This window comes from Macrobrachium nipponense, chromosome 16 (assembly GCF_015104395.2).
Source record: "Macrobrachium nipponense isolate FS-2020 chromosome 16, ASM1510439v2, whole genome shotgun sequence".
NCBI lineage: Eukaryota > Metazoa > Arthropoda > Malacostraca > Decapoda > Palaemonidae > Macrobrachium > Macrobrachium nipponense.
Genome location: NC_087209.1, coordinates 7,876,565 through 7,904,311, shown reverse-complemented (window position 1 = coordinate 7,904,311; position 27,747 = coordinate 7,876,565). Strand labels below are relative to the sequence as shown.

General features: G+C 39.2%; 1 protein-coding gene and 1 pseudogene across 1 annotated transcript in view; both read right to left on the bottom strand.

Annotated features, from left to right (window-relative positions):
- Positions 1 to 27,747, bottom strand: part of LOC135195565 (uncharacterized) — a 332,933-nt gene that overhangs the window by 172,505 nt on the left and 132,681 nt on the right. The gene's annotated exons all lie outside the window — the stretch shown is intronic.
- LOC135195257 (uncharacterized) lies at positions 1,421 to 27,001 on the bottom strand (annotated as a pseudogene).

Sequence of the window (27,747 nt, the reverse complement as noted above, 5' to 3'; positions counted from 1 at the left end):
CGTCATTCAGACGAACCGATGGATTAAAAATAAAGTAATTAATCAATTTAGCCAGGCCATTTCTGTGGCTTTGTGTGACGTAACCCTGACGCAGTTTCGTGACGCATACTTTGCGACGATGTGGGAATTCCTTACGCTTCCATATTTTGCAGAAAATGTAAATTTTTCAAAAATAAGAATGAGATTAGATTTCTATATTTTCCGACGATATGGCATTTGTAAATAATGATAATATTGGTCAGGCGAGGCAGAATTGGGTGACAATATGTTAGGGGGTTTAACATCACCTTGAGGTACGCTGAGCCCGGGGTAATAGACGGAGAAATTGGGGAATCAAGAATGAGCATAAATAAGGATGCTTTTTGTGGAAAATTGCACTTACGGAAGTATTTAAATAATTATGGCAAAACTCTTTAAATTACAGTTAGCTTATATATATTAAAACGCATCACATCTGACTTTCATACATAGTATCCTAAGGGAATAGAACTTAATGTTGTTTTTATTTTTAACATTTGTAATAATATTTAATATTTTTATTATATATAATATAAATATACATTTATTTACACATATACATATATATACATATACAATTGTACAACTATAACACATACATAGACACACACATACATATATATATAGACATGTGTATGTTTAATAATGTTTCTTATTTTAAACATTTTTAATATTTAATATTTTTATTATATATAATATAAATATACATTTATTTACACATATACATACATGTACAATCGTACATACACACACAACAACACACACACACACACACATATTATATATATATATATATATACATATATATATGATAATAATATATTATATTAATATATATATATATATTATAGTTATATATATATATATATATATACACAGCAAGGAACAACATGAATCCCTCACCTACTTACCACCGAAGAGCACAGTCAGGGCTGGCATAAGGCTAGCTGATGAAACCCGAAGCAACAAAATAATGCCCACCCAGAGGGCACCATCATCGCCCGAGCGGATATGTCAAATTTCAATCAGCTGTGCCTACCGTTGGCCCACTTTTAAGCAGTACTGCAAGTGGGCCTAATCCTTTTTAGGCCTATGGGGTTTTTTTTAGTTATTTTTTTTTTTATTTTTGAGTTTTAAACAAAACTATAGCTGGTTCACTTAAGGTAGATTCTTGGATGAGCCCTATTGTGGCAGTAAAGAAACACAGACTTGGTTTTTTCTTCTTTACTTAAAAAATGATATATATATAATGGATACAGACACACAACGATCCTTTGGTGGAGAGGTAATAATGTCCTACAGGGCTTGACTTCAACTAACCACACATACTCCTCACTCTCCAAGAGAACATCTTAAATAATCATTGACAATCAAACAAGAAGTAATATACAAAACTCAACTAGTCATAAACGGTCATTTACACCTCTTCCTTAATAACCCACAACAACAGAAATACCTTTATACATAAACTGTCCAATTAAACCCAAACAGTAATTAACAGTTTCAAACAATAATTATACACTCCCCCCTGAATTACATTCACATATATTACAAACTCTAGCTCTTCTAACTCTTGTTGAATGTCTTGGAATCGCGTTGCACTCAGCAACAGTGCCTGAATCTTCCTCTTCCCCCTCATCTTCATGAAGAGGAAGCTGTATAAGAAGCTCCTCATCCTCAGCATCAGTAGTTTCCTCACTCAATATCAATCCTTGTGAAGAACACGAACGAAGATCTCTAACATGGCGTGGAACTCCATTGACTTCAACAGCTTGTTCTGACAAAACTCTCGTAACTTTGCCTCTTTCAAATTGCATATTTCATCGCATGTTGGATGGTTTTACCCACACCTCATCACCTGCTTTGTAGGGAGGGCCACTCACCTGCACTTTTGTTGCATTGAGCATGGATCCACTCCTCGGACCCTCACAGGGTAAGAATACAGCATACTGACAGGGGCAGTCGTTGAGTCGCAGTCATCACGAGGCATCAAATTATACAGATATACAGCCTCTGCAATGCTGCAGCCTTCCTTGCAGCAATGACTTTAACAGTTCGATGGCATCTCTCAGCTATACCATTTCCTGAATGGAACATAAGCACATCTAAAATTAAGATGCACGCACCACTTTTTTGCAAAGTCAGCAAATAGTTTGCTACGAAAAGCAGGGTCATTGTCAGTTAACAGTTCCTCCGGCGCTCCTCGTTCATAGAACACTGTCTCAAGTTGCCCGATGATGCTCTCACTGGTCTGAAAATGGAGCCGACGCCAGATGGCAAATCGAGATGGTCCACAATCAATGAGAGTAAGATACGGCCGTCCATCATAGTGAGTAATATCCATGCCAACTCTCTGCCACACTCTATCCACTTCCAGACTACCCTTCTGCCACTTCACTGGGGCCGGGTCTATTGACTGGCATGCCTCACAGCATTTGACAACAGCCTGTACTTGCCGCCTGTAACTCTGGATGGACTTTCTTCACAAAATAGAGAGTTCTTCTCACACCCGGGTGACCAGCAGCATGATGGATCTCCTTAATTCCATCACTAATGGCAGGGACAACAGAAGCACACACAAGTTTTGCATCTTGGTGACATGAACCAAGGTCCCTCAGCCAGCGCTGAGGTACACGTGTCAAACTGTCAGCTTTATTATTGGCAGAAGACACAAGTGTTATAGACAGCTGGAGGTCACATCTTCTATCAGTGACAAGACTATTCCTAGTCTTCTTCTATGAGCATTTCACTTGCGGCCTTAGTCTTCAATCTGCTTTTCCTAAAAGTCCATCTGAAATCCATCTATGCACAGTAGATGAGTCAGTCATTAATTCCACCTTTTGTATCTTCCAAGCCAGTGCAAGATTCAATCCTTTAATGACTGCATCTAGCTCAGCCATATTGATGTGGCAAGAGTCGTCTTTCCGCAGCCAGCTGGCATCTTCCACAATGGAACCATTTACTTCCACTGCAACACCAAGCGCAAGAGCACTAGCATCCACCCAGATCTGAATTTGTCACCGGTGACATTCCACTGTCCTCTCACAGGGTCATCCTTCTTAACCTTCTCCAGAAGTTCCTGCAAACACATTTTGATGTAATCATCATTAATGACGTCGTCCCATCCTTCAGTGACTTGATTGACTCTTCTCTTGATGAATGCTACCGCCACTCACAGCCATCAAACAGGGTAATGGCCTATCTCTACCACGTATGAGAACACTGCTCGCCGAGTCAATTGTCTTGGTGCATCGCCCAGGTCATTGTCCCTTTTCCAAAAAAGACTCCCCTGCTCCCCCCAAACTTTCAGGCCCCAATGCTCGAGCCCCTTCAGCAACAAGTCTTTGGTGTGGCTTACTTACTAGCCCAAAATTTCTAAGATGCTCCTCTACACGGCTGGCCTTCCTTAACAATATCTTCATTTACAAAGATGTCATCAATATAAGCTGATGTTCCTTTTCTTACAATTGGGTCCTGAAGGAGAACACAGTTTAAAACAGATTTCATTACCATCGGAGCAATATTCAAGCCAAACCCCAGTCGAGTCAGGCAATACCTCTGGCCTTTGAAATATACAGTCTGGTATGGCCACAGAGACTCATGGATTCTTATTTGCAGGTAAGCTTTAGCCAAGTCTACTACAGATACATTCACTCCTTGCCTGCGCCACTCACGTAGTTTGTCTGAGCACACATCCGAGTCTGCTGTAAATGCATCAATGTATTGTATTCAGTTCTCTGAAGTCCAGTACAGGCCGCACCTTCTTTTTATTTTGCTGTACAACAGCCATGAGGGGAATAAGGCCCCTTAGCTGGTCCATATTTATTCTCATCATAAGGAAGACAGCCAGCCAGCCATCATTCACCCATCTTTGTAGCTCTGATTCATACAGGTCCTTTGCCTCCTGAGGTACAGAATATGCCTTTACTCCATTCTCCAGGATGCCAGGCTCCTTGCCCTCAGACCATTTCCATGTAGCTGTCCAACATTTAATCACAGGATCATAAATTGCACTAAAATCACGCTCATCCACCCCCACCTTCACATCAGCAGCTGCAGAAAAAAGAGTGTCTTCCATTCCAAAACGTACACCACCCTGGGTATCGACAGTGACTCCTTCCTAGAGCCCTCACACCATCCATGCCGAGCAAGAAATTTAAAACCGAGGGGCATTAGAGTAGTTACGCATACAGAAATGCTGGCAGTAGCTCCATTACTGAGCTGCAAGTGCACGACGCCCATTCCTTCACACACCCATTCTTGCCCACTCACAGTTATCATGCTAACTGCGCACTTGTTCCATGCCTTACAGCATGAGACATGAGCGATGCTTTGAGAACACCCAGTGTCTACTAACACGCAACACTGAAGACCCTCTACACTCAAAACAGTACTTGGCAGCACCTTACTCAGTGGGTTTGGGGAGAGGAGGCTGGCGCTGATGCCTCCTCTCCTTGCTCGTTTCCCGGACAAGCTGACGCAATGTGCCCCATTCCACCACACCGATAGCACTTTACCCTTCTCCGAAATCGACCATTTACTCGGTTGCGAGCAAGAAAGTCCCTGGCAAAGTGATTTGGTCCAAGGCATACATGACATTTCTGAAATGTTGGTTCTACTGGCACAGAACCCAAGCTTCCTGTGGCGCCAAAACATGTTTCCACTGAAACAGAAGGAAGGTCATCTTTCAGAACCGCCCGTGCCCGAGCCAAAATCTGTTCCAGATCGAGGGCCTCCATGCGAGACCCAGCTCTCAACAGCTGACGAATTCTCTCTGGAAGTCCAGCTACAAAAGCACATGCAAGAGCTTTTTCAGAAATTCCTCCAAACAGGGATCCGAGTCGACGTAGATCAGCTAAGTAGACATCCGGTGCCTCTCCACTGTGCAACTTCCTACTGACAAAATGTTCATAGGCTACATAGGGATCAACAGCAAACGCAGCTAACAATGCTTCTTTCACCTTGTCAACCTTCTTCCTATCTGCTGTGGGTAACTGTAAGTACACTGCAAAGGCACCACCTGTAAGCCGCAGAGGAATCACACTGGCCACATCATCAACTTTCCGAAGCTTGCAAACCAGCTCCAACTTCTCCAGCCACTCCATAACAGATTGTGCGTTTCTGCCATCATACTCAGGGATCAGTTTCAAGTCGAAGTTACTCTCCATACTGCCTAGATAGCTTGTGGCAGTAAAGAAACACAGACTTGGTTTTTTCTTCTTTACTTAAAAAATGATATATATATAATGGATACAGACACACAACGATCCTTTGGTGGAGAGGTAATAATGTCCTACAGGGCTTGACTTCAACTAACCACACATACTCCTCACTCTCCAAGAGAACATCTTAAATAATCATTGACAATCAACAACAAGTAATATACAAACTCAACTAGTCATAAACGGTCATTTACACCTCTTCCTTAATAACCCACAACAACAAAAATACCTTTATACATAAACTGTCCAATTAAACCCAAACAGTAATTAACAGTTTCAAACAATAATTATACACCTATTCTCACGAGACGTTTCTTTAGCGGCCGCATGATTGGCTGGTACCGGGAGGTAGGCAGCTCCCAGCCAATCAGCGGCCGCCAAACTGACGTCTCGTGAGAATAGGGCTCATCCAAGAATCTACCTTAAGTGAACCAGTTATTAGGTGGTAATTATGTCACCGAGGAGTTTGTTGTCATAAAATAAACTACAATTATTTTTGGAGGTTATTTTTGCCTGATTGTTGAACATATCCGGTCATGTTTTCTGGAATTGTTACTGGACTATACAATCGAGGACAAGCGCTGGGATCTATGAGGTCATTCAGCGCTGGAAGGGAAACTTGACCGGACGACGGTTTTAAAAGTGTAACAGGTGGAAAAATTCACAGAGAGGAAGAGAGTTGTTGTTTTTTTTTTTGAGAGAAAGAGAGAGAATTTAATGAAAGAGAGGGAGGGAGGGAAGGAGGGAGAGAGAGAGGGTTCTTTTAAAGGAGAGAAGAAGATGAGAGAGAGAGAGAGAGAGAGATGAGAGTTTTGACAAGAGAGAGTGGGGTTTTTTTAAAGAGAGAGAGAGAGAGAGGAGAGAGAGAGAGCGAGAAGGGAAGGAGGGAGAGAGAGAGGTTTCTTTTTAAAAAAGAAGAGAGAGAGACGAGAGGGAGAGGAGAATTGAGAGAGAATGAGAGAAAGTTTTTGAAAGAATGGAAGGAGTGGGTTTTTAAAGAGAGAGAGGGTTTTGAAGAGTATTGAGAGAGAGAGAGGAGAGAGAGAGAGGGAGAGAGACAGAAAGGAAATTTAATGAAATGAAGAGGGAAGGAGGGAGAGGAGAAGAGGTTTTTTTTTAAAGAGAGAGAGAAGAGAGCTGTGGAGAGAGGAGAGAAGAGATGGAGGAGAGATGAGAGTTTTTGAAAGAGAGAAGTGAGGTTTTCAAAGAGAAGGTTTTTAGAGGAGAGAGACGAGAGAGAGAGGAGAGAGAGAGGAGAGAGACGAGAGGAGAGAAGAGTTTTTGAAAGAGAGAGTGGGGTTTTTAAAGAGAGGAGAGAGACGAGAGAGAGAGAGAGAGAGGAGAGAGAGAGGGAGAGAGGAATTTAAATGAAAGAGAGGGAAGGAGGAGAGAGAGAGGGTTTTTTTAAAGGAGAGAGAGAGAGATAGAGAGAGAGAGAGAGAGAGTTTTTGAAAGAGAGAGTGAGGTTTTTCAAAGAGAGGTTTTTAGAGAGAGAGAGAGAGAGAGAGAGAGAGAGAGAGAGAGAGAGAGAGAGAGAGAGAACAATCGTTAGGATAGGATTGGAAAGCAAGATGGAGGTACAGTAAAAGGAATGAAAGAGGTTGCAGCTAGGGGGCGGGGGGGGGGGGGGGGGGGGGGGGACGTTGCAAAGACCCTCATCAAGTAATAATACCTACAGCGCACCACGTGAGGCGGACTGACGGCACTACCACCACCCCACGGGGTATCAAGCCAACGACGAGTTTGTTCTCATAGAATAATGACCTAAAGCGATTGCATTCGCTGTCATATCTTGAACACACCTGCTTAGAACCTGATAAACCTCATCCACAACGACCTCCGTCTCTGCATCGAGTTGGCTTTGATGTTTCTTGGTAAGAGACGCTATATAAAAATAACCAAGGTCCCCAGGTACAAAGTTTAAGTCTGCGATCGAGGTCACGTTAGTGGTCTTCAAACTTTTCGAGGTCATGGCCTACTTTTGATATCTCCAAATACCCATGCCCCACTACTCCAGATTTAGAATAGGAATTGGATAGGAATGGGTAAGTTCAAAATACAACATACAGTTCCTGGAACTGGAATTTCATGAGACATGTTATTACCATAAATTCGATATATAGATTTTCATAAATTCAGTATGCAAAAATGCTCAGAATCGTTTCACGACCATATTTATGATCTGAAAAGTAACTAGTGAGCAATTACTGGGATAGAGTATGAAAAAAAGATATATCTATTTCCATATTTTTACATAGACTGTTTATTTATAATTATAGGTCCGGATATAAGGAAATATACTTTTATCTGTATTTTTATATATTGTTTATTTAACTTTAAATTCTATATTTTTTTCTTTCGTGGTCCACCTGATAATCAGCTCATGACCCACAGTTTGAAGACCACTGCCTTAGCATGACTCCTGTATGGTCACGGGTAGGTATATTTTCGAAGGAATTATTTGTTGGGGAAGGACGATATCGTTGCAAGAGCATTTCACTCAACCGGAGAATAATGTCGTAGGTAGAGTTTGTGGAAAAAGAGTAGGTTGTTTAATATCTAATTAGCTCAACCACCGGATAACATATATATACAAAAAGGCAATTAGCATGTGACAAAAAAATATATATACATATGTATGGATGTATATATATATACATATATGTGTATATATGTATGTATGTATACATGCATACATATACATACATCGAACTACAAATGTCCTTCAATATCTAATTCGCTCTACCTCGGAATTAATATATTTTCATTTATGTTAACCGAAGGGGAATTTTTTAATATATCAATTCCGAGGTAGAGCGAATTAGATATTAAAGGACATTTGTAGTTCGATGTATGTATATGAATCACGGTAATGTGATATGACTCCTACATACATACATACATACATACATACATACATACATACATATATATATAATATATATATATATATATATATATATATATATAAATGTATATATATATATATATACATGACACTCCCTTTTACTAAAAAGTACGTCAGCTGCACAATGAAATCGAAAAAATCCCCAAACCAACTGTTGCATAGTAAATCGTACAAAATATAGTACTGAAAATTCCATTTAAAAAAAACAATAATAATTTCCAAAAGAATGAATTGGCAATGAGACCAAAAGGAAAAGGAGGAGGTGGGGGGGGGGGGGGTGTGAGGGGAGAATAGGAAGATCGCTCGCTCTCCACTACAGGATGACCTATGAACTACAGTACAGTACCCCCTACAAAAACAGGAAGTCCCCATCCATCCCAGGGACACACTCGGGAGCGGAGTTCATACCACTACTGTATAGTAGAGGTCAAACTCAAAGTTCCCGATAGTGACAAACCATTACGATAATAGTATTGGCTTAGAAGCGCTAACCCAAGTTAAGGGCACTTTCGACTTTAACACATATTTTCCTCGGAAACTTTACTTTTTTTTTTTTGACGTAAAAACAAAGAGGTGTGGTTATCATTTTTTTTACCTCCTATGCCAAGCCTGTTATCGCGACTCGTGGTGGGCACAGGGCATTTAATAATTAATTACAAGGTCAGCGGTCACATTACTGGCTTAATCTTAAACAAAGCATCTTATTATTATTATTATTTTTGGTGGGGGGTGGGGGGAGTGGCTATCACAGTCCTCCAATTCGACTGGGTGGCATTGATAGTGTGGGGTTCCGGGTTGCATCCTGCCTCCTTAGGAGTCCATCACTTCTCTTACAATAATTATTATTTTATTATTATTATTATTATTATTATTATTATTATGATTATTATTATTATTATTATTATTATTATTATTATTATTATTATTAATCAAGACATTAAACTACAGATAAATGAAAGGATGATGTAGTTCCTCTCCATCTGTCTCTATCCTGGGCCATTTCCGTTGCTTCCTCTAAGTTCTGGATAATAATAATAATAATAATAATAATAATAATAATAATAATAATAATAATAATAATAACAATAATATTCCATAGACTGCTGTCTCTCTCTTCAGGTAGGTAATGAATGAATGAGATCCATCCACCTACAGGTAGCCGTTTTATTAAGTCATCCCCACTGATATATATATATATATATATATATATATATATATATATATATATATATATATATATATATATATCTAATTCGCTCTACCTCGGAAATAATATATTTTCATATATGTAAACCGAAGGGGAATTTTTAGTTGATTCCATCCTCTCGTGGGTTCGAACCACCGCCCAGCGGGCAGAGAAGAAATCAGGACTTCAGTGATGTTACGATTCGGCTAACAAGTGAGGTTATAAGTTTATACAGAGAGAGAGAGAGAGAGAGAGAGAGAGAGACCGACTGATTTATAGACGGTCGCCTCACTCGCTACAAAAACTATAGGTTCGAATCCCTGACAAAGACACAATGAAGCAATCTGGACACTGAGATGACATCCCAGAATACCGTATCTGAGTTAACGAAGCGAAAAGCATCTCGATTATATGTACAAACTTTTCTATGCTTCCACCATCATCTCAACACGAAGTAAAATAGATTTACCAACTGAGCCAAATCCAGGCCCATCATCACAGCGATCTGGACACTGATATGACATCCCAGAATAGCGTCTCTGGGGTATCAACGAAAGCCAACCAAAGCATCTCGCATTAACTATAACACATAAACCTTTCTATCCTGCCACCATCATCTCAACACGAATTAAACTAGATTTGCCAAATCCAGCCCCGCCATCATCTCAGAAAGGAAACTAGTTTTGCCAAATCCAGCCCCGCCATCACCTCAACAGAAAGGAAACTAGATTTGCCAAATCCAGCCCCGCCATCATCTCAACAGAAAGGAAACTAGTTTTGCCAAATCCAGCCCCGCCATCATCTCAACAGAAAGGAAACTAGTTTTGCCAAATCCAGCCCCGCCATCACCTCAACAGAAAGGAAACTAGATTTGCCAAATCCAGCCCCGCCATCATCTCAACACGAATTAAACTAGATTTGCCAAATCCAGCCCCGCCATCATCTCAACACGAATTAAACTAGATTTGCCAAATCCAGCCCCGCCATCATCTCAACACGAATTAAATTAGATTTGCCCAATCCAGCCCCGCCATCATCTCAACACGAATTAAACTAGATTTGCCAAATCCAGCCCCGCCTCATCATCACGAATAAACTAGATTTGCAAATCCAGCCCCGCCATATCAACACGAATTAAATTAGATTTGCCAATCCAGCCCGCCATCATCTCAACACGAATTAAACTAGATTTGCCAAATCCAGCCCCGCATCATCTCAACACGAATTAATTAGATTTGCCAAATCCAGCCCCGCCATCATCTCAACACGAGAAACTAGATTTGCCAAATCCAGCCCCGCCATCAATCAACACGAATTAAACTAGATTTGCCAAATCCGACCCCGCCATCATCTCAACACGAATTAAACTAGATTTGCCAAATCCAGCCCCGCCATCATCTCAACACGAATTAAATTAGATTTGCCAAATCCAGCCCCGCCATCATCTCAACACGAATTAAACTAGATTTGCCAAATCCAGCCCCGCCATCATCTCAACACGAATTAAACTAGATTTGCCAAATCCGACCCCGCCATCATCTCAACACGAATTAAACTAGATTTGCCAAATCCAGCCCCGTCATCAACCAATCAGCTGGGATAAACCGCAAACTGAGTTGTTTACCCTCTGCAGAATTCCATTCATAAAACCAGGCGCATCGTACACACACGAGACGCAGCAGCTGCGACGTCACTATCAAGTGTTTGTAGTTGAATGATGACCGTGGCAATAATCCCCGTCTTGGGACTGACGAAAAGGGGAATCTCTTTGCCATCAACTGCTCCCAGACGTTGTGATTGCCGTCTGGAGGCCGTCGGGGAAGGAATTTGATGTCCTTAGTTGGCTTAGCCTTGAAAGAAGGCAGGAAGGAACAGAGAAACCCGTTTCTTGAATAAGGAGAGGTTATGGGAGTTCGTGGAAAGGGTTTGAAGGTCTAAACTATAAATGGTCTCATTTCTACCAAATCCGGAAATGAATCAACATTTAACCTCCGAACTATTTCATATTCAAATTTTCTTAGAGATAGAAAATCAAGGATTACAATTTAAGCTGTGTTCATATCTTATCTTTTTGGGGTACAATAATAATAATAATAATAATAATAATAATAATAATAATAAAGAGGGAAAAAATGGATGATAAGTATCAAGACCTGAAAATAAAAATAAGAAAGATATGGGATATGCCAGTGGAAATTGTACCCATAATCATAGGAGCACTAGGAGGCACGATCCCAAGATCCCTGAAAAGGAACCTGGAAAAACTAAAGAGGCCGAAGTAGCTCCAGGACTCACGCAGAAGAGTGTGCTCCTGGAAACAGCAGACACAGTGAGAAAAGTGATGGACTCCTAAGGAGGCAGGATGCAACCAGGAACACTGCCCCCCCCCCCACCCCCCCCCCTACCCCCTCCCAACACAATAAATACCACCCAGTCGAATAGGATGATTGAGACCAAAAAAAAAGGAAAAATGTTTTTAATAATAATAAAAAATCCAACATAGTTATACTACATCACGAAACAAACTTTAAATAACAAAGTTGAAAAAACAATAACTCGTATATTTAAATGGAAAAACACTAACCATAAGACTGCAATGACACATTTCTGGTATAAAACTTCACAAATGTCTAGCCTACAAGACCTGCTTAACCAACCAAGAGACTCAAGCATTTATTCAAGTCCGACTTAAGCCTAAGGGTCTTTCACTTCCAAATTCATAGTCAGAGATTATATTATATTATTATTATTATTATTATTATTATTATTATTATATTATTATTAATTTTAAGCAATATCCCCGAAAATTGACTCTCCCTCCTGATGAGAATATCGGCGCAATACTCGCCAGTTGTAGTAGCAGAGAGAAAGCTATTGTTAGAAAAATAGAGAAGACTATTTACAAGTTGAATGCAGCTGATGCAGCAATATCTTTCAAATAAAACTTGTTTGAAAGAGGGTCTCCTTCCAATATATTATTATTATTATTATTATTATTATTATTATTATTATTATTATTATTATCATTATTATTATTATTATTATATTATTATTATTAATATTATTAATTATTATTATTATTATTATTATTATTAGCATTAAACCCGCCTTGCAAATTTAAGCGAAAGATGACGTCCATATTTTAACTACAAGAGTAAATATGATGAAGGATATAATTTGACATGCACATAAAAAATAGATTCGGATAAAACTGGGTGTATTTGTAAATAAAACAAGAAGGATAAATAATGGCGAAATTTTATTTTGATATTTGTAAATAAAAAATCAGGAAGGATTTATACATAAAAAATAATAAGCCAACTGCTGATATAAATATGGAATAATATAATAATGAAAATATAATAATAATAAAAGTATGAAAATAACGCTATTTTGACTTTGACTATCCATATTTTACTCAAACTCAGTAATAATAATAATAATAATAATAATAATAATAATAATAATAATAATAATAATAATAATAATAATAAGGTCTATAATAATAATAATGATATAATAATAATAATATAATAATAATAATAATAATAATAATAATAATAATAATAATAATAATAAGGCCGCATGCTAGTATCAATACGCCATAATATAATAACAATAAGAAGAAAAAGAAAAAAAGAAGAAGAAGAAGAAGAAGAAGAAGAGGAAGAAATCTCGCGGTAAATATGGAATAATAATAATATATAATAATAATAATAATAATAATAATAATAATAATAATAAGAAAGAGGCATGATTCAGTGGCAAAAGCCCTCCACTGGAGCCTGTGCAAGAAACATCAGCTACTTTGCAGTAATAAGTGGTACGAGCTTACAACCTGAAGGAGTGCAGAGAAACGATCAGGCAAAGATCCTCTGGGACTATGGTATCAGAACGGATAGGGTGATAGTGCAACAGACCAGACGTAACGTTGATTGACAAAGTCAAGAAGAAAGTATCACTCATTGATGTCGCAATACCATGGGACACCAGAGTTGAAGAGAAAAGAGAGGTAAAAAATGGATAAGTATCAAGATCTGAAAATAGAAATAAGAAGGATATGGGATATGCCACTGGAAATCGTACCCATAATCATAGGAGCACTAGGCACGATCCCAAGATCCCTGAAAAGGAATCTAGAAAAACTAGAGAAAAACTAGAAGCTGAAGTACTCCAGGACTCATGCAGAAGAGTGTGATCCTAGAAAACGGCACACATAGTAAAAAAAGTGATGGACTCCTAAGGAGGCAGGATGCAACCCGGAACCCCACACTATAAATACCACCCAGTCGAATTGGAGGACTGTGATAGAGCAAAAAAAAAAATAAAAAAAAAAAAATTAATAATAATAATAATAAAAATAATAATAATAATAATAACAATAATAATAATAATAATAATAATAATAATAATAATAATAATAATAAGAAGAAGAAGAAGAATAACAACGCAAGCATCCACCCCCCCAAAAAAAAAAAAACAAGTATGACTCCTCAACACCCCTCCCCCCTACCTTTGCGTGGTGACCAAGTCTGCCATGAGACTGACATAGAACTGGGCGATGAGCACAGAGCAGGGCAAGCCCTTGTCAACTGACATAGCAGGAGTCGATCCCAGGGTCGTGCTATCACCTGCCCCAAAAGACTGGCCAACCGTGGGCGGCTTCACCCACGAAATCCACGAGGAACTAATGGCTGGGGAGTGTACGTGAATAATCACCCTCCTATTTTAGTGGGTTGGTATGGTGATGATTATGTGATGGTGGGATGGAAAAGGTGGAAAAGATTGTGAATTTGGGTAAAACTGTTATGAATGATGGGATGAAAAATGAGAAGATGGTGAATTTGTATTTGGGTATATGTGTTGAGGATGATGATTTCTAAACGAAGATAGTGAATTTGGGTAAATACCTTGAGGATGATGATATGAAAAAGGAGAGGATGGTGAATTTAGATAAAACTGCTTAAGATGATGGTGGGATGGAAAAGGAGATGATGGTGAATTTGTATAAATCCCTTCAGGATAATAGGATGAAAAAGGAGATGATAGTGAATTTGGATAAAACTGTTGAAGATGATGGGTTGAAAAATGAGAAGATGGTGAATTTGTATTTGGGTATATCTGATGATGATTTGTAAAAGAAGATAATGAATTTGGGTAAATATGTTTAGGAAGATGGGATGAAAAAGCAGATGATGGTGAATTTGGGTAAAACTGCTTAAGATGATGGTGGTATGGAAAAGGAGAAGAAGATGGTGAATTTCAAATCTGTTTAGGATGGTGATTGGAAGAGAAGAAAAAAACAGGTATGTAAATTTGGGTAAATCTGCTTAAGGTGATGGCGATATGGAAAAGGAGAAGATAGTGAATTTGAGTAAGTCAGGGATGATGGTATGAAAAAGGAGAAAAAGATGGTGAATTTGGACAAATCTGTTGAGGATGATGATGGTATAAAGGAGTAGAAAAAGATGGTGAATTTTGGTAAACCTGTTGAGGATGAAAAGGAGAAGATGGTGAATTTTATGTAAATTCCCCCTGAGGATGGTGATATGGAAAAGGAGAAAAAGATGGTGAATTTGTGTAAATTCTTTGAGGGTGATGGTATGAAAAATGAGAAGATAGTGAATTTGGGTAAATCTGTGAGGATGGAAAAGGAGAAGATGGTGAATTTGTGTAAATCCCCTGAGGATGATGATATGGAAAAGAAGATAGTGAATTTGGGAAAATCCCTTGATAATGATGATATGGAAAAGGAGAAAAAGATGGTGAATTTCGTTAAATGTGTGTAGGATAATGATGATATGAAAAATGAGAAGATAGTGAATTTGGGTAAATCCCTTGAGGATGACGGTACGAAAAAAGGAGAAAAAGATGGTGAATTTGGTTAAATCTTCAGGTCATAAAAGCTGGAAAGTGCTTATTAAGGTTTATGAAGGGTTAATAATTAGGTTATTAAAGACGCGACGTGTTATGTAATTCTGCAATGCCCGTAATAATATACCCGTCAGGTATCAAATGACCTCTGGGACACGAAATAATAACATTGTAATACAGCGAGTGAGTCATATAATGATTTAAATACACACGACGATGTAAACGCTCACATGGAGAGAGAGAGAGAGAGAGAGAGAGAGAGAGAGAGAGAGAGAGAGAGAGAGAGAGAGAGACTACTTCCCTCTCGTTGACCTAGGTGGGGTCAGTCAAGATTAGGGATTAGACCCAGCAACCGAAAAGCTGTAGGTACCCTCCTGACACTGCCCCATCCAAAAAAAAACAAAAAAAAAAAAAAGGTGACATGTATATATATGTATGTATGTATGAATATATACATGATATATATATATATATATGCATGTGTATAAATGTATGTGTATATCACATGCTTACTTTAGCTTACAAATCACCAGTAGGACAATATACCATTTATTACGAATACGTCTGGAAGAAACAAAAATAAAAACCGCATAAATAAGATGTCAGACTCCACCAGGCGCATTACGAAACCAAAAAATAAATAAATAAACATAAATATAATTTCATATCAGATGTATTAACACGACTGATGAATTTTCAGTACCTCCGCACAGTTGGCCCACTCGAATATGCTAGTGACAGACAAACGCGTCACTGCTAATCGATTGGATATGGACCAATCAGCCCAGAACTGGTTTTCTGGGGACAGTCTTAAAAAAAAGAAAAAAAAAAAAAAAACATACACACACACAAAATTTAGTTTGATAGGTGGGAATTAGAACCGGAATATAAAATTCCAACTTGAATACGAAATCAGTTTTAAAAAATGCCAAAAAAACAAAAAAAAACACACAAAATTTAGTTTAAGTGAGAATTAGAACGGAAAAGGGAAAATAAAAATTCCAACTGAAATATAAAATTCAGTCGAAAAATATGAAAAAGACAAGCACAATTTAGTTTGATAAGTGGGAATTAGAACCGGAATATAAAATTCCAACTGGAATATAAAATTCAGTCTAAAAACACAAACACACACACACAATTTAGTTTAAAAGTGGGAATTGGAACCGGAAGATAAAAATTCAGTCTTAAAAAAATAAAAAAAATCAGTCCAAGGAGAAGCGCTGGGACCTATGAGGTCATTCAGCGCTGTAAGGGCCTGGCAGTTATTCCATGAAACAATAAATTATTAATAGGAGAGGGTTAAAGAAAGTAGGATGAAAGTAAGAGAATATGAAAGGAGGTACAGTAAAAGGAATGAAAAGGGCTGCAGTTCGAGACCCAAGGGACGTTTGCAAAAGAAACTTAAGTAATGCCTACAGAGGCCCCGGTCGTTAGTCAACGCTGGTGCGTCATAACAAGGTTGGTGAAACAAAGCTTCATCTTAATATAACCTTACTATAATGGGCATAATGTCTGTCCGTCTGTCGAGGCCAAACGGCTGATCCAATGAGCATGAAACTTGGCAGGGTTATAGTGGGGACCCCTTAGATGGTTTATAATGGGGTTTCATCCTAACCCCCCCTCCCCCCTCTCTGAAGGGGGTGGAGATGAGAAGGGATTCCCTGAAACGGAGCTGGTTCTGCCCGTAGACTTAGTTACTATACGAATTTTCATACATAGTTTCTGTATACATATGTTTGCTAGTAATAATAATATTAATAACAATAATACTGTGGATCGGATAACCTGCAAGAACTTATAAAGACAAGACAAAGTTACGCAAAAAACCTATTCTCGTAAATAATAATAATAATAATAATAATAATAATAATAATAATAATAATAATAATAATAAACTGAAAGAGATGGCAGAAAAAATGCTAAGAAGCAAGAAAACAAGGGAAGAACTCAACAAGAAATACAAAGTACAAGAGAGGGGGACTAAACAACCACAATAGAAGATGTAAAACAGAGGTTTAAGGCCAAAGCACATAAGATCCAACGATACATGAACAGGAATAAGGGATACCAACAGAACAAACTATTCGGAACCAACCAGAAAAGACTATACAGCCAACTAAGAGGGGAAGACAACCTCCCAGAAATTCCTGAAGCCGAACCAAGTAAGAGACTCTGTGAAAATATATGGAGCAATCCGGTATCACACAACAAGCATGCAACATGGCTCCAGGAAGTCAAGGAAGAAGAAACAGGGAGAATAAAACAAAGATTCACAGAGATCACGACAGACACAGTCAGACACCAACTAAAGAAAATGCCAAACTGGAAAGCCCCAGGTCCCGATGAAATCCATGGATACTGGCTCAAAAACTTCAAGGCCCTACACCCACGAATAGCAGAACAACTCCAGCATTGTATCTCAAATCACCATGCACCCAAATGAATGACCACAGGAAGAACATCCTTAGTACAAAAAGACAAGAGTAAGTAAATATAGCAGTAAACTACAGGCCTATCACCCGCCTACCAATAATGTGGAAGTTACTAACAGGTATCATCAGTGAAAGGCTATACAACTACCTAGAGGAGACAAACACCATCCCCCACCAACAGAAAGGCTGCAGAAGGAAGTGTAGGGGCACAAAAGACCACGCTCCTGATAGACAAAATGGTAATGAAGAACAGTAGGAGAAGGAAAACCAACCTAAGCATGGCATGGATAGACTATAAGGAAGCCTTCGACATGATACCACACACATGGCTAATAGAATGCCTGAAAATATATGGGGCAGAGGAAAACACCATCAGCTTCCTCATACAATGCGCAACTGGAATACAATACTTACAAGCTCTGGAATAAGACTAGCAGAGGTTAATATCAGGAGAGGGATCTTCCAGGGCGACTCACTGTCCCCACTACTCTTCGTAGTAGCCATGATTCCCATGACAAAAAGTACTACAGAAGATGATGCCGGGTACCAACTCAAGAAAAGAGGCAACAGAATCAACCATCTGATGTTCAATGGAGCGACATCAAGCTGTATGGTAAGAGCATCAAGGAAATAGATACCCTAATCCAGACTGTAAGGATTGTATCTGGGGACATCAGGATGGAGTTTGGAATAGGAAAATGCGCCTTAGTCAACATCAAAAAGGCAAAGTAACGAGAACTGAAGGGATAAAGCTACCAGATGGGAGCAACATCAAACACATAGATGAGACAGGATACAAATACCTGGGAATAATGGAAGGAGGGGATATAAAACACCAAGAGATGAAGGACACGATCAGGAAAGAATATATGCAGAGACTCACGGCGATACTCAAGTCAAAACTCAACGCCGGAAATATGATAAACAAAAGCCATAAACACATGGGGCAGTGCCAGTAATCAGATACAGCGCAGGAATAGTGGAATGGACGAAGGCAGAACTCCGCACCATAGATCAGAAAACCAGGAAACAAATGACAATACACAAAGCACTACACCCAAGAGCAAATACGGACAGACCATACATAACACAAAAGGAAGGAGGGAGAGGACTACTAAGTATAGAGGACTGCGTCAACATCGAGAACAGAGTACTGGGGCAATATCTGAAAACCAGTGAAGACGAGTGGCTAAAGAGTGCAATGGGAAGAAATGGACTAATAAAAGTAGACGAAGACCCACAAATATACAGAGACAGGAGAATGACAGACAGAAAAGAGGACTGGCACAACAAACCAATGCACGGACAATACATGAGACAGACTAAAGAACTAGCCAGCGATGACACATGGCAATGGCTACTGAGGGGAGAGCTAAAGAAGGAAACTGAAGGAATGATAACAGCGGCACAAGATCAGGCCCTAAGAACCAGATATGTTCAAAGAACGATAGACGGAAATAACATCTCTCCCATATGTAGGAAGTGCAATACGAAAAATGAAACCATAAACCACATAGCAAGCGAATGCCCGGCACTTGCACAGAACCAGTACAAAAAGAGGCATGATTCAGTGGCAAAAGCCCTCCACTGGAGCCTGTGCAAGAAAATCATAGCTACCTTGCAGTAATAAGTGGTATGAGCACCAACCTGAGGGAGTGATAGAAAACGATCACACAAAGATCCTCTGGGACTATGGTATCAGAACGGATAGGGTGATACGTGCAAACAGACCAGACGTGACGTTGATTGACAAAGTCAAGAAGAAAGTATCACTCATTGCTGTCGCAATACCATGGGACACCAGAGTTGAAGAGAAAGAGAGGGGGAAAAAAATGGATAAGTATCAAGATCTGAAAATAGAAAATAAGAAGGATAATGGGATATGCCACTGGAAATCGTTACATAATCATAGGAGCACTAGGCACGATCCCAAGATCCCTGAAAAGGAATCTAGAAAAACTAGAGGCTGAAGTAGCTCCAGGACTCATGCAGAAGTGTCATCCTAGAAACGGCACACATAGTAAGAAAAGTGATGGACTCCTAAGGAGGCAGGATGCAACCCGGAACCCCACACTAATAAATACCACCCAGTCGAATTGGAGGACTGTGATAAAGCAAAAAAAAAAAAAAAAAAAAAAAAAAATAAATAATAAATAAAAAAAAATAAAATAATAATAATAATAATAATAATAATAATAATAATAATAATAATAATAATCAATAGAATAACAACAACACTACTTTTTACCCAGAATCTGCAAGTATTTCTAAGTACAAGATAATGCACAGCCTTTATATTTCAATAATAATAATAATCAATAATAATAATAATAATAATAATAATAATAATTAATAATAATAAATAATAATAGCTCTTATTGTTATGATTCCGAATAGTATAATAATAATAACTCTTATTATTATTATTCCGAATTAATAATAATAATAATAATAATAATAATAATAATAATAATAATAATATAATAATCATAATAATAATAATAATAATATGAAACCAAGAATCTATAAGTACTTATAATTACAAGCACAAGTCCAAGCACTGCGCAAAAGTACAAAAGCAATGAAAAGACAAAAGACTGTCGGGTCACGAGTACTGCGTTGTGACCGCTTCCCCCCCCACCCAATCCACCCCCCCCCCACCCACCCCCCCCCCCCCCCCCCCCCGCCCATCCTCACCACTAAATTAATTCGTCTGCACAGATACGTCAGGTGACGGGGGAAACCTTTTCAAAACCAGGTAATCGAAAGTTACGACACACTACCTCTCTCTCTGCGTCACTCGAACTCGATTTATCATAATATAACCAATTCCGAAGTCCGACTGACATCATGATTTGCACTGACCTCTCCATAATTTGATGAGAGAGAGAGAGAGAGAGAGAGAGAGAGAGAGAGAGAGAGAGAGAGAGGTAATAAAAACGTTTAAAATCTCAAATAATAAGGTCTGCACATAGGGAAAATATGACAAGAAAATAAGTAAGAGAGAGAGAGAGAGAGAGAGAGAGAGAGAGAGAGAGAGAGAGAGAGAGAGAGAGAGAGGTAATATATATTCTCAAATCATAAGTTCTGCATATCGGAAATATATGACAGGAAATAAATAAGAGAGAGAGAGAGAGAGAGAGAGAGAGAGAGAGAGAGAGAGAGAGAGAGAGAGGAGTAGTAAATTCTCAATTAAGGAACTATAGCTGTACATCGAAACAGCATGTCAGAAGAAGATAAAGAGAGAGAGAGAGAGAGAGAGAGAGAGAGAGAGAGAGAGAGAGAGAGAGGGAGAGAGAGAGAGAGAGGGCATAATTAAAATTCTCAATGAAGTTACTACAGCCTTTTGTATCGAAACCGTATCATCATCTGCATAGCGCTTTAATTACGTAGCAACATCGAATGTAATTAGCGACGTCCCTTATCTCATTATGGAAACAATATAGATGCAATTAATATATTATTATATGGAATAATAATTATCTATAATTGATGCGATGTTTCGTCTAAAGATAATTCTGGAGAGAGTGACAGATATCCGCTTACCTGCGAGATATATATATATATATATATATAATTATATATATATATATCTATATATATATATATCTAGTATTATATATATATGTGTGTGTGTGTGTGTGTGTGTGTGTGTGTGTGTGTGTGTGTGTGTTATTCTCTTTTAGTCTGTCCCATTCAAAGCATGGAAAGAAAACGGGTTCCGAAGAGAGAGACGAACATGTCAAAAGAAAATGGGAAATGTCAAATGACTACGTGTGTTAGAAGATGTAAATGATTTTACAGATAATAATAATAATAATAATAATAATAATAATAATAATAATAATAATAATAATAATAATAATTTATAAGGTATTTTTTCAGTGTAGGTATATATATATATATATATATATATATATATATATATATATATATATATATATATATATAATACCGACCCAATTTAACGAATTCCTTCTGGGACTTCAAACGACTCGTTTAAGAGGGTGGTGGGGGTTTGAGGGGGTGAGTGTAGGTGGGGGGGGGGGGGGGGGGGAAGGGGGGGGGGGGGGGGGGGGGGGGGGGGGGGGGGGAACTTGCTTAACGACAGGAAGCGGAACAAGGACCCATACCCAGGTCCTTAAGACTCATTACGACGTCCTGCCCAGTCTATGCCCCTAGGGAAATCAATTCGTGATAACAGAAGATGCAGTGTGCTTGGGTTAGTCTACCCAAACCCCTCCCAATACCCTCTCCCCCCCCCTACATTTCTATTCAAACCCCTGCTCAACCCTTCCACCCACCACTACACACACACACACACACACCCTACACTCTTATTCAGATCTGCTATAAAGAGGAATCTGCATCGCCTAATAGTTCATTAAAAAAAGATTTTATAATTTAACCTTCTCTTGTTTCGATTGGTATACGGGTCTCGTTGTGTCCCACCAAAAGGTTTTTTCAGGTACTCAGTCTTTCGTTCATTTAGTAGATACAAAAGAAAACAAAATACGGTATTTTAGACTATAACAATTCGTCTTATTCATAGCGCATTAAAAATATGAAACGAAAACATATTTACACTTTTAAGATTTATTCACAAATTCGTCATAGGACCAGATACACAGATCCTATCCTATGCAATAGAAAAGACTATGGTCTAAGACCACAAGCAACGCTATTATCTAAGACCATAGGCAAGTCTGTGGTCTGAGACTGAGATCATAAGTAAGACCATGGTCGAAGACGACGGGCAAGAGTATGGTCTTAGACCATGGGCAAGACTATGGTCTTAGACCATGAGCAAGACCGTGGTCTAAGGATATAGGAATGACCATGGTCTAAGACTATAGGTAAGAACATGATTAAGACCACGGTCTAAGACGATGGGCAATAACTATGGTCTTAGACCATAAACAAGACTATGTCTTAGACCATGAGCAAGACCGTGGTCTAAGGATATAGGCATGACCGAGGCCTAAGACCATATAGGCTTAAGAACAGGATTAAGACCACGGTCTAGGACCAGAGTCTAAGACCACGGTCTAAGACGATGGGCAAGACCGACGCCGCGGACCTAGACTCATTCCTCTTCTCCAGAAAGAAAGAAAAAAATCGGCCGCAAGTGTTACAGATACCATAGCTGCGGTTGCGGAAGGGATGATGATGCTCACCAGAGAGAGAGAGAGAGAGAGAGAGAGAGAGAGAGAGAGAGTCTTGTTAGGATAAGATTTAGGCCGTGTAGGCTGCTCGAGTCCTCGTTCCCTTACCACCCATTAATAGTACGTTTTTTAGAGAGAGAGGAGAGAGAGAGAGAGAGAGAGAGAGAGAGAGAACTAACACTGTAAAGTGTCTGGTGAAAGTAGTTACTTACTTAAAACTTTGCATTTACTCTCGACTTAATCATCAACGCCTTGTCAACATCGCTCGTCATATAAAACCATTCTCTCTCTCTCTCTCTCTCTCTCTCTCTCTCTCTCTCTCCAGATGCGACACACGACACTCGACCAACAACCAGGTTACACTCCCTGCTTCTAGGATAACATATACACATTACTAAAAGGGATAAAACCGAAAATCGAACGCAGGTTTCTCGATTGTGAGTCGCTGTGGTACTTTAGTACCACGAGAGACCTGCTATATAGTACCAAGATAACCAAACAGAGGAGGAGGAGAAAGACAAGGGAGGGGGAGGGGGAGGGGGAGGGGGTAGTGGAGCGGTAAAGGGGAGGGAAGGCCGTAATGATTCACCCTAACCAATAACATCGTCTGCGGTTCAATTTAATTTACAGCTACCAAAAGAAAAAACACTCTCCCTTAACAGGGGCGATATAATTAGTGTGCTTTCGCTTTGAGAAAGTTCGACATTTCTCCCTTGCATATTTTGGCGAAGCTTTCTAATGACATCTGCCTGCTCTTTCTTGCTTTCGAAAGCGCCGTAATCGTTCTGACAGCTGTCAAAATTTCCTAGCAGATAAGGAGGGAGAGGGGGGGGGGGACCCACTGAACCCACCCCCACCCCCCACCAGCACATTGGAAGGATGAACCTCAGCTGTTTTCAAGGCATTGGCTACCAAACACCATTAGGACAAGATGCAAACAGACTTCTTATTTCCTACTACAGAATAAAACGTAAACAGGCTTTTTATTTCCTATTACCGGATAGAATGTAAACAGACAGACTTGTGATTAAAATGTAAACAAACAGAATTTTGTTTTCCTATTATAGGATAAAATGTAAACAGACAGACTTTTTATTTCCTATTATAAGATGAAAAGTTATCAGAGTTTTTATTTCCTATTATAGGATAAAATGTAAAGACTTTTTATATCCTATTATTGGATAAAAAGTAATCAGACTTTTTATTATCCTATTACAGGATAAAAAGTAATCAGACTTTTTATTATCGTATTATAGGATAAAAAGTAATCAGACTTTTTATTATCGTATTATAGGATAAAAAGTAATCAGACTTTTTATTTCCTAGTATAGGATAAAATGTAAACAATCTTTTTATTTCCTACTATAGGATAAAAGGTCAATAGACTTTTATCTATTATAAGATAAAATGTAAACAGACTTTATCTCCTATTATAGGGTATAATGTTAACAGACTTTTTATTTCCTATTATAGGATAAAATCTAAACAAACAATATTGTGATTTTTAGTATCTGAACATGCAGACTTGAGAAGAAAAAAACGAAAAGATTATACCAACTACGCTGAAGAATTTTTTTAGAAAATAAATATATTGTGAAAATAGAACCAATAGGTGCGAAGAGTAGATAATAATAGCATTACTGTACTGATTAAATAACACATGGATACGCGATATAGTTAGATTACAACAGGACTAAATAATTAACGCAGAGAAAATTAGACCTAATCCATGACTGGAATCCTGGCTAGCGAAAGGAATCTGCCAAGCGCAAATAAAAATAAATGCAATAAAAAAAAAGGAATAAATACAAAGGTACTAGTACAACGCCCACCAAAGATCAGCCCTTACGCATTCATCCCCACAGAATATATCACCTTTTATGGCCTCCATACATAAACACGGTCTGTAAGACCGCGATCCCGGTACGTTGTTTTTCCTGCGTAGACTCATCATCGGCATTCTCTGGTCGCAAAAAATAAGCCGCTTTTCATTCATTAAAATAAATATATCGCAGACTTTCGACGAAACATCACGTCGTATATACCTTTCAATACCATATCTTCCCCTACACAATCACGCCATCTCTTTCTTGGTCTTCCTTTTCTACCCCGCACAACATCGGCCTAACAAAAACAAAAGCGAAAATACGGCAATCGTCAACCTCCTCGTCCCCTCGATGCTGTGGAAACCAACGAGCGACGGACGAGAGTCACGAGACGACGACGAAACCCGACTCCCATAACAGGGTGCCATCTCGTGTTTTTCTTTTATTAGCTAGACATATCCTTCTCTCGGGCTTACCCATAGGTAACAACACAAGAGCCAGAGCCACTTAATATGGACGGGAGGTTATTTATTTAGAAGAAGTAACACTATACCGACCGTAAGAGAAAAAAAGATGCCGGGAGAAGGGAAACGGAAAGACGGAGAAAGATGCCTTTCTTTTGAAAAAGATGGCTATAGCCGCGCGAGAATCCTATAGCGCTGCTTTTACTACTCCGAGACAACATCCTTTCGAAAGGATTTCCTGCCCTAGGAGTAAGTGGAACAGACGCCCAAATACGAAGGAGTTATTACCGGTTTGGAGGGGGAAATCCAAAAATACCGAGGTGGCGTTTGAGGAAAAATGTTCCAAAGCTGAGCCGGTAACAAAAACCATGTGTTTCCCATCACTCAAAGGCTCTGAGAAAGAGAGAGAGAGAGAGAGAGAGAGAGAGAGAGAGAGAGAGACAGGAACTGGGTAATTAATGGCACGTTAAACGTGTTTTTTTTTCTCTCTTTTTTTATAATAAACCACCTTCCCTCTCGTTAGCCTGTTCTGTGTAATCTGCATAAATCTAAGATAACCAGTCAGTGAACTCTGCCCCCTGAGATTCTCTCTCTCTCTCTCTCTCTCTCTCTCTCTCTCTCTCTCTCTCTCTCACACACACACAGTCACTCACTCTCGACAGTTCTGTCAGTGAACTCTCTCTCTCTCTCTCTCTCTCTCTCTCTCTCTCTCTCTCTCCAAGCCGCAACCCCATTACGTATGTGTAATGGGATCTTTCCAACCATCCCAGGGTATCGCCAATACCGGAGTACTCGGAAAATATAATACTCGGCTTACACCTTCATCACACGTCTCGTAAATGAAGAGAGACGATCGTACAGAAAAACTCTTTAAGATTATACTTTACTTATTATCATAAATCGAGTCTAATTATGATTAAGAATGATCTTATTTTTAAAAAGGTTACTGATTTTAGCCTGTATTTGGGTACAAAAGTCTGTCAGGATGAAAAGATTTAGGCAAATCATGACTGAAGAAATGAACATATTTATAAGATTACTGCTTTTATTTTTGGTTACAGGAGTCTGTCGTCTTGAAATGTCTTTGGCTTAGAACATTTATCATTCATTATTCATTGTCTAAAATTAATTTTAACGTTCACTGCCATTACAGATGTCTGTCGGGAGAATATGTTCGGCTGGAAATATATTAAATAAATTAATTCTACTTCGTGGAAAGGCCTGAGTATCGTCTATATGTCTGGAACTTGTGTTTGGAATGAAGTGTCACCAGGCTTGGCGTTTATAATTGTAAGTTTCGCCTTGAGGAAAAAATTCGCATAAAGGCAAAGTTAAAGCGAAAATTTAATGCAATACGCCAACTCGAAATAATATATACGTAAATTTAATCATGAAGAAAAGGACTCAATATATCATATAAGCCTGGCACTTGCGTTTAAAATGAAGTGCCAAGTAGGCCTAGACAATTCCGTCTTCAGAAGCAATTCGCATTAGGCCTGCGCTTGCTGAAGGGAAGATTAATTATAATTATTATTATTATTATTATTATTATTATTATTGAATTGATAATAACACCCTTCTCCTAAACCAACCTTTTGACAAGAAGCTTCCTCTCCCTTAGCTCCAAGATGGTCTCATCTTCGCTATCGACGGTTTCGATAACGAGAGAACCCACGAGCGTCGATGTGGCCTCCCCATCCTCCTCCCCTTCTTCCTCTGGCTCCTCCTCCTCCTCCTTCTCCCGCCTCCTGCTGCAGCAGCCGCTCGACAGCTCCTCGATGTCGGAGTCGATGCCGCGGTCGAAATCCATGTAGAACGACTCTCTGGAGTCGCTGGAACCCCTCCGCAGTTTGAGGCTCAGGTTCGCCGAGCTGTTGCTCCCGCCGGCGTCCGAATGTGCCATGACGATAATAATCCACCTGCAGATAAGACGCACTCGCACCACATGCTTTTAGCACCGCCGAATTCAAACAAGTGTCATCTCCGAAATGTAAACAAACCTCCTCCTGACTAGTCTCCCGCTGGAGGCATCTGGCGGCCGCTCGGGGAACTATACTACTGACTGGCTGCTAATGATGCTTCGCTCAGTTCTGACGCCGGCGGACGGCGGCTGCTCTGCTGCAGTGCTCTACTACAGAAAACGGGAAGCGGAAACCGCAGGAAAACAGAGAGAGGGAGACTCTGCTCTCTCTCTCTCTCTCTCTCTCTCTCTCTCTCTCTCTCTCTCTTGAAATGCAAGATATGTTCGCATATACCTGAAGATTTTGCTTGTTTGTGAAAACGGGAAGAGGAAACCGCAGGGAAAGAGGGAGACTGCTCTCTCTCTCTCTCTCTCTCTCTCAAGAAACAAAAGACGTTCAAACGTTTTGATTTCGACAACTATAGGCGTTTGCATTGAATATGACCGGCGGCTGCATCCTCTCTCTCTCTCTCTCTTTCTCTCTCTCTCTCTCTCTCTCTCTCTCAGGGGACAATAGCTGTTGGAATTTCGACTATGTGTTGCCAGTTACCATTTAATTAACATATTTAATACGTACGCTGGATTGAATTTCACGCTATACTATTTAAAAGAAATACATTTTTATAATAAAATATTTCTATTTTTGGTATTATCTCTTCAAAACTATAACCACTGCACCGTATGTAGAA